The sequence below is a fragment of the Drosophila ficusphila genome, unplaced genomic scaffold, assembly GCF_018152265.1.
Source record: "Drosophila ficusphila isolate 14025-0441.05 unplaced genomic scaffold, ASM1815226v1 contig_286, whole genome shotgun sequence".
In the NCBI taxonomy this organism is placed as follows: domain Eukaryota; kingdom Metazoa; phylum Arthropoda; class Insecta; order Diptera; family Drosophilidae; genus Drosophila; species Drosophila ficusphila.
Window position 1 is genome coordinate 1964097 of NW_025064189.1, and position 9019 is coordinate 1973115.

The 9019-nt window shown below is 39.8% G+C and overlaps 1 protein-coding gene across 1 annotated transcript in view; it reads right to left on the reverse strand.

Moving 5' to 3' along the window:
• Positions 1–8541, reverse strand: part of LOC108095421 (protein slit) — a 55508-nt gene extending 46967 nt beyond the window's left edge. The window contains exon 1 of the mRNA XM_017196526.2: positions 7532–8541. The gene's annotated coding sequence lies outside the window, so the exon portion shown is untranslated. The remainder of the gene's footprint in view (positions 1–7531) is intronic.
• Between the last annotated feature and the right edge of the window lie 478 nt (positions 8542–9019).

Here is a 9019-nt window from a genome sequence, read left to right on the forward strand (position 1 = left end):
TACTTTTAAAGCGTTTTGCTACGCTTCACATTTACGTGTTGATTGCTCGCTGTGGAGCACACAAAAGCGAAACTTGTTTCGCAAAATGCCATTCAAATAGTCTGAACCGTCGTAGTCTGAATCTTGGCCCAACTAATGACTTCATTCTGTTGTTGTTTCTCCTCTGCCGTCAGTCAAGGTGAGTCGGACGAATTTCAAATATTTCAACAGCTGAAGTTCCGCGCTGGATTTGGAGTTTACCCCAGAGAACTTTGCATAATTGATTAATAATTTTGCCGGACAGGTGGCGTCCCCCGAGCGACCACGCCCCCTTTGAAAAGGAGACCCCCTGGCCGACAATCGTTAAGTATTCAAATGAACTAAACTACAGACCGCCCTAACCCATTAATTAGCCCGGCTTGAGCACACATTAGATAAATGTTGTGAAACTTGATTAAAAGCAAACAGTTCGAGTTTGGTTACGGAAAAAATTTCACTCTCCCCGCTTTAAAGGGTTCCACACGGATAGATAATGCTGATTGTGGAAACGGGGGAAAATATAGAAAAAGGGTGAAAGGTTCGGGGGACCACGCCCCTCTCGCCCACAAACTTATTATTGATTTTACTCACATTCGAGTTTTGCTGATTTGTTGTTCATTTTGTTTGCTTGGTCTGGGCTGTGGATGTTTGTTTGTTTGTTTGTTGATTTTCTGTTTGCTTGACTCGAAAATTATTTGGGTTAAACCAACAGCAACTAGCAATCAATGCAATAGTCGATGCCCAGAGACAAGACTTCAAATGCGATTGAAGTACGGGTATTTTCAGAAATTGCTTCCTGCTACGAAAGTTTCTTTCATAAAATTATGAAATTCAAAGTTTTATTGAGGAAGTGCAAAGTTGAAAACTTGGATCAGTGACTGTATGCAAATTACGACGAATAGGTGTGCTTAATAATAATGGACTTGAGGTTTATTATTGTAGACTTTAACTTTCGTACTTAAAAAAAATTCAGTTTTAAATTTTTCTTTTGTACCTAAGTACAGACTAAACTTAAATTTTCTTCAAGTTAAAGTTTGCCTTGATAAATTGCTTTTCCCCAACTTGTATAGTTTCTGATAATCTCATTAATTCGCCATCAAACACCTGACTAATCCAATAAGCTGTTCAACTTTTCAGGCCCAACTTTAACCGCAGAAACTTGAGCAGAAAACAAGTTAATTTGTCGCAGCGAGCGAACTAGCTTATAGGTAAACAACGAACATGTCAACAAAACTTAACAGAAATTAACTGGGTAAACACGAAAAGAACCGGAAAATACTTGCTTAATTAACTGGCAAAAACTTTCGGGACAAAGGACACATCCAGGGGGAAAGTGTGGGCGTGGGAACCCTTTTATTAAAAGGATAAATTCTCGCAACGTGGCGTATGCGCAATTAACATTTATGGCAATTAATTATACGATTATGCATACGCCGTGTGGGACACCGCCTGGCATCAACATAAGCAGCCATGTCTATTCTGTTCTCCGTTCTGCCCCCTAATGAAGGCATCAAAACCGAAGGCGACAAAATGCTTACCGCCGTCTTCTTTTTGCCACCACAACTTCGGTAAGCTATAATTATGGGTAATCAAACAGTTTTATTTGATGCCCTGACTAATGATCTTTTGTCTAGGCTTCGGCTTCGGCTTTGGCAAGGTTGAAACCCTAAACGAGCCGTTCAGCGACTTGAGACTTTAATTAATCGTTGTATCGCCCATCACCTCTGATTAGCCGACCAGACCGAAAACACTGCCCTCCAGGCCACTCAATCTCGTTAATTGATATGCAAAATCAAATGGCCACTAAATGGTGCGAACCGAAGAATTACGCCAAAGTGCTGCTCCAGGTGAAGGTTTCAATGGTTTTCCAAGGAATCAGGTTAGAGTTCGTTGAACTAAAAGACATGAGCAGTGTCATAAACTTAAGGTATTACAAATCAAACAGCTTTTTGCACCAAAAACCATTTCATTGACACTCATATTTCTGTGTATATTTGTCATAGAAATATCTAACACATTTTATGTAAGCCAGCTTAGGAATTTCCCTTTACATCTGACTGCATTTATTTGCCATAATTCTAATACCCGTATAATTTGCATTTAGAACTTCTAGAACACACAAAATAGAAAAGAAAACCTTTTCATTATCACATATATTTTGCAATGTCTGTTCAGCCCCCTCCACACCTTGATGCCCCATTTCAACCAATTTGTTTTGACATATTTTTGCTCGACTAGGCAGAATCGTTCAAAACACCCAATGAGAAGGAGAGCAAAAATACAATGGAAGTCTGAGAGGAGATACACGGGGCAAACAGAGATACAGATAGAAAGCTAAATCATTTCGTTGAGAACATTTTTACAGATTGCGGTTGGGGTTTTCTTCTTGCGTCGCCTTCTGACGTGCTGATAAAGCAAATTTCGGACTGCTTCTGCCCTGGGAGTATCAATAAACCCATAAATTTAAAAGAGCACCACACAAAACAAATGTAAATATACAATATGAATTTGTTGTTGTCAGCCCATTTTCATATTTATTTCCCAGCTCTGCCTCGTGTGACGTTTGCTCTTATTTATGCCCAGACTTTTTTGTGGGCGTCTACGCTGCGGCCACAACGCAATCTATCCGTCCATCCATCTATCAGTTGGTTGTATCTGCGTTCCCTAACTTTAAAATTTTGCATATTTGTCGTAAATTGCTCGCTTCTGGTCCCGCCCGATCTGAATTTTATGGATCATGTTCTGTTTGTCGTCACGCTAGTTTTTTTTTTCTTCTCGGGCTATTAAATGGTTCCGTATTGTATTAATGGATTTTCACTGTTCGGTCAAAGCGAGCTGTGAATATGTACATTTTCGAGAACTGTTTACATTTTGACACTTGGCACAGATGTTTCTGGCCGAACTTGGGCTCTCTGGCCATGAAAAAATTCAAAAACATTTGAGTTTTGTTAATGCGAAATTAGCCGAACGATTATCTTTCGGGCAATGAGTTCATTAATCAGCTATGGAAGCTCATTTTGGGGTAATAAACTGTGGGAATTTATGTTTATTTTGAGTTAACATTTTTTAAGCATAGTCATACTATATATTTTAGGCCAAGGTATAAACAAAATATTTTTGGTGCCCAAAAAGCAAATGTTAAATAAATTTTAGTAGTAGTTAAATTTGTAATTACTATTAATTCACCTATCTCTCGCAATGGAAAATAAAGTACCTTAATCTTCGGCCATGTGGGACGCCCTACTGTCAATCACCGAATTCTTTCTCTGTGAGCTTATCCTATCTATAAATTATTTCCACATTATGTCCCCCAACCCCGCTGACCGACCATCAAGAACAGAAGGTAAGCTTTGGCGTCTTTTCCTTTCAACTCCTTTCAGTCAGCTGGCTTTGTTTCGCTGGGGGAAACCACAAATATTGACCAACATTCAGGGCCCATAAATAAGTAAACAGTCCATTAGTTCCACGCCGCCCCCAAAGCCCCTATTTCCATTTCCATTTCGATGGGAGCAGCTTGCACAACAGCATGAGTGCAGCGAATTACTTTTATGTGGAGAATCGAAAATCGACGCCAAGTCACACCCTATCGAGGCATAGATCCAGAGTGGCTTTATCTTATCGAGTTGGCGCCTTATCGCCCAAAGGTAAACACAAGATAAGCGGCGACTCACAGACCGACTCCACTCATTTGCCAAATGACGCATAGAATATTATTGGGGCAGAGGAAATGGAAATGGAAAACTGAATTCTGTTTTTTTGGTTCATCAACCGACTGCAAGCCAAATATAAACATGAGCACATCGAAGAACATTACAGAAACTAGAAATAAATGGGTTGCGTTTATTTTGATTTTGGGTAAACTGAATGACAAGCAGTGGGAATAAGTATTTATAAACTCTTTCGCTCGCGTTTCATCGAAAGTGTCAATGGCACGTTCCACCAGCTGTTGCCAGCTTTCCTCACACCTTTCTCCCTGCATTTCTCCCCACATTTCCCGCACCTGATCTTCAATATTTTCGGGGGAAGAGAACCCGGGCATATGGCTCGCAAAAGCTGCCAGCCCATTTTTAATTGCGCCTACGTGAGCGAAATTTTGAAACCTCAAATCGAAAAAGAACATCCGTTCGCCGAGTCAATTATGCTAATTAAATTTATGATTGAGCCGATAGTTATGGGCAGGCAGATAATGTCCATATAATGGAGCAGGTTCTCCCGCATTTCAATTCGGTTCATTCGCAGTTTGCCTTTGATTTAATTGCAAAATATAGAGATATTTAATTTTAATGGACTTGGCTTGGCCACGGGCTCTGGTTATTAAAACAGAAATTGCTTTGACTTTGGCTCTGATCACTCGAGAAAAAATCACATAATTGCCGTTGTAAAATGTTTTGATTTTTCTGGCCTAATGGTGGTCATTCGGGGGAACTTATTTTCGGACTCGTAATTTGGGGTGATTTTCTTACTGGGGTTATTAGAGTTTCAAGTATTTGTTTGGTGTAATAAATGTCAAGGCAGCAAAATGCTGACTCGTAAGATGATGGGGTTGGCAGATAAAAAGATTGTTTGGTGGTTGAATTGAAAAGTGGAACGTAAACAAGGGTTATAAAAACTACAATGGTATGATTCTGATGGTGGCTTACACAAATAAATCTGATAACATTAAATAAATAAAGGTTTTTACGGTTTAAAAGATTTTTTGATTCGTGTGTGATTAAATTAGCTGGACAGTTACCTTTCTCTTTCTATTACAAAATATAAAATAATGAAGTGCTAGACTTTATATTCATTAATCAATATTTCCTCTCTTAATTTTTTCCTGTCCAATTAGCTTTCATTTATGTTCACCCTACAATTACCTCACAGCGCGCAGCTCCGGAAAATATTACCCAATATTGGCCAACATAATTTGCCCAATCCTTGCACAACTTTTCCTAATCACATTAAACGGAAAATTCTTACCGAATTTCAGCCATCGCAATATGTTTTTGTTTATGTCTATCTCGGAAGACATCGTCGGCGTCAATAATTACAGCATCAAGCGACTGGGAATCGAAGATATATATATATATAAAGATACCCCACCGAAAGGGAGTGAACAGGATGGCTGGTCCCGCATCTCTCGAGTTTTCCCCGATTTTTGGGGCAGGCACGCCACATGCTTTTTAACCTTGATTAAGTTGACGTTCTAATGATGCTGCTAATGGTGGCAATGATGTTCTTAATGATGATGCCACTGATGACGATGCTGCGGATGGGAATGGGGCTGCTGAAGATGCTGCCGCAACATCATTAACAACATTATCAACAACAACGGCGGCGGAGGAAAACTTCACGAGTATTTTTTGTTTTTAATTGCCGCCTGGCACTTAGCTAATGTAATTTATATTACATCTCGCTTCTGCTCTAAAAGCTTTAAGTAGCTGAAAAAGAAGAACCCAAACACAGCGGCGAAGTGCAGCATCAGAGGTTGTAAAAAGAAGTGTGGGATCTGAAGACGTAATGTTTTGTTTATATTTACCTAACATTGTACTTGAAAGATATTTTCGTTTCTTTTCCCGCGTGGCTCTCTATCTCCATCCCTTTCCCGCTTGTTCTGTTTGTTTATCTAATGGCTAAAAAATATTTAAGCCGTAAAATTTGTAACTCTGAGCTGGCTAAAAGCTGCTGCTTCTCTCCTTCGCTTCTTTTTTATTTACGAAAGTCATAAATACTTTTGGGTCAGTGGGAGAGCACAAAAAAAAAGGTTCTCGAGTTCGGACTCTTGGCAGACGCATCCACATCCACACCAGATAGAGTCTCGTGCCTAAAAAGTTGCTATATTTTCAATTTATGTAAAGGAGACACGGCCTCACCTGCCCCCATCTTACCTGCCTGCCTGCTATCTCGAATGTTTTTTCCTGTTGGTAATTAAAAAGTTTCTGTTTCAGACCCAGTTAGCTTCCACTTCCCCTGCTTCAGATGTCTGCTCGACTAATGCAGGTTGGCGGTTCTGCTTCTTCTTCTTCTTCTACGCATTGGCCTTGGCGTTTTCGGTGGGGATTTGTGGGCCCCGATAAGAACAGCAGCCGGGAGCTTTAATGAGTGGGGTTTGCTTTAAGACTTCCCCCCGAGGTTGTTCTCAGAGGAGATAATGAAGGTCACCAGAAGATGGAAAACCCAGAATAGAGGGCGCGACACAGAGATAAGAATCGTTATAATCCCTATCTTTCTAACGCTATGGATTTTTATAAGTAAAAAAGGTGATGATAAAATAAATATAGTAGCTAACATGTTTTAAAAATTTATTTAAGGTTTGTTGAAATCCCTTTCAGTACAATTATATTGTATAACAATTACTTCTTTTAACATGAATTCATCTTATATCATTTTCTTTGAAATTAACCCTTGATTCTGTTCCAAATTCTATTTCCATTTAAGATTCTTCGAAGCTTGAAACATCGCAGCTTCTTCAGTCTTATGCCAGCTCACGTCTAATCCATTCCCGCTTTTCCAGCTACTCGGGCCAAGTCGACATTCCTCAAAAATGTCAACAAGAAAGGCCCACAACACGAGGCATTTAGAACAGCCGGCCGCCCAAGCCTCCAAACCTCTGAGCCGAGCCCCACCTCGTTCATTCATAAAGATTCCCATCTTTCCCAGCTCTATAGAGAGGGGCGAGCAAACACGAGTCCAGGCAGCACCTAACAAGTTCCCGGAATTGCACAAACCTCGAAAAGTTCTTTAAGTTTTCGCTCTAACGAAACCTGTTCCCCAGACAGAAAACCCCAAAAGAGACGGGACATTTCGGCTGGCACGGAAACTCCGACTCCGACTACGAGTCTGCGGCCCGAGACATAATTAATGATTTCAAAATTTCACAACGAAAACTCATAAAACTTATCGATCGAACATGAAACGGCAGACAAAGAAAAAGAATGTCATGATGCACTGTCAAGTCAATTTCAGGGCTTTAAAGTTGACCGGGTTTATAATCTGAGGATAAGCCAATCTTTGTACTAAAAATATGAAAGTTCTTATGCAAGAATCTATTATTAGCATTCGTTTTAAGTAACTGAAAGGTGTTATGTTCGTAATTGTTGCTTTAGGAATCTAATTTTATAAAATTGTTTTTGCACTCCAAATTTGAATTTAAAATTATGATTCATTCATTTGAATATTACTAAAAGCTTAATTATAATTCCTTTCCTTTATCATTTTCAGTTTCAAAGTTGCAAAACACAACCCAACATAATCTTATTAATTGTTCTGGATATTCAATTATTATGTGTTATGAACTGGTTAAGAATTATATATAATTATTTGTTATTGTTTGTATGCATGTAAAATTATCAATTTGGATTACCTTTTTGACTAAAATATTTTATGCATTATAATAATAATAAATTAAATCACCTAAAAACTAAAAATCAACAAACCAAGTTGTTATTTTCTATATGCGGTTAAACTAATCAACATTAGTACTAATCTTAACAACAAATAAACACCGAAATTAAGCACCAAATGGAGGACTTACCGCGATTGAATTGGCAATTGGAAGCCAGGTTCGTTAGCACGCACTGTTGTCAAACAAAAATGTTGGCCTAAACACAACGTGAACCGAAAGCACAGCTATAAAGCAATCTATGAGATACTATTTGGCGTATAGTCTCGTTTTTTTTTTGTTGTTTTCATTGATGAAGCGGCGCGAGTATTTTCATTAATTCTGCACACACGTTTCGCCGATGCCGATTAACGATTGACGTTTTTTGCTATTTGCTATTTGCGATGACCCGCGTGCCCCGCCCCCGAAAAAGCAAGTTGCCCGCACGACGACAACGGCAACAATAACGGCAACAACAACCACCGTCGACGGAGGGTGCAAGGGAGAGAAAATTTGCACGCGCGAATCTGCTGGCTGCTATTGAAAACAACGGTGCGCCTCACAACATGTCCACACACTTTCACGTTTTTTTTCGAACTAACGCAACGCGGCGTATGAACGATTTACGTGACGTCAGCTTCGTCGCGAGTTAACATGGCATGGCTCGGAGAGATGTTCGTTTACACGAGAGCGGGAGCAAGAGAAAACCGGTTTAACTTTTCTGCAGATGAGAGGAGAGAGCCTAAGAACTGCCGCTGTGTTTCTTATCTGTGCACTCCACGAACTGTTTGCACCGATTCTCTGCCGCTGTTAAGAGCCGACGGTTGCCAACAGAGCTCTGTAAACGAGAGAGGCTGATAGAAAACGAACAAGGCGTTTTGTTTCGTGCGAGAGCCGAGGCACGAATCCAATGAGAGTCTTACACTCAGATAACGGGAGATTTATCTCGGCCGGCAAAACTCAAGTTGGTTTCTCATTGAGTCAGATAAGATGTGGCTGCTTGGTTTCGAACCCGGCTAACTGACAATTTCGCCCACAAATGAGTCTCGTGGGTGTTGAATGCGTGTTTTTTGCATTTTGTGTGCCAAAGCAATTTGACAATGGTGTGTGGCTGCCGCATGAGGCGCACAGGTGTGCTAATGTGCTGGGCCGGGAGAAGTGGGACTAATCACAAGAAAAACCTGAAGGACCTATAGGATCTTTGAGGCAAAAAAGAGTTTAGAAATCCTCATCAAAGAAAATTCAGTTCAGGTTTTCTAGCATCTGCTCCAAAAATTGTTAAACAAAACCAATAAGTAATAAAATAAAGAAAACTATATCGGTTTTATTTCTAAATATTTTATGTTTAAAGTAAAGGTCTGGGTAAATACCTAATTTAAGCCATGTATATATGAAAACTGACCTTAACAGAGAGTATAGACAATAAGCATATTTCACTAAGATTTCTTATCAAGCATTAAACAAAAGGAAATCTTAGGTTTTCCATTAGTCCTATCTCCCATCCAATAAGATGTCACTTCCGCCGCCCACAGCTAATTAGCCTTCACCGCTTGCATTGACCCATCCCAATTAGAACTGCCTACGGGGACTCCAATAAGTTCATTGCTCGCCCAGCACACATATGTAACATTCTTATCAGAT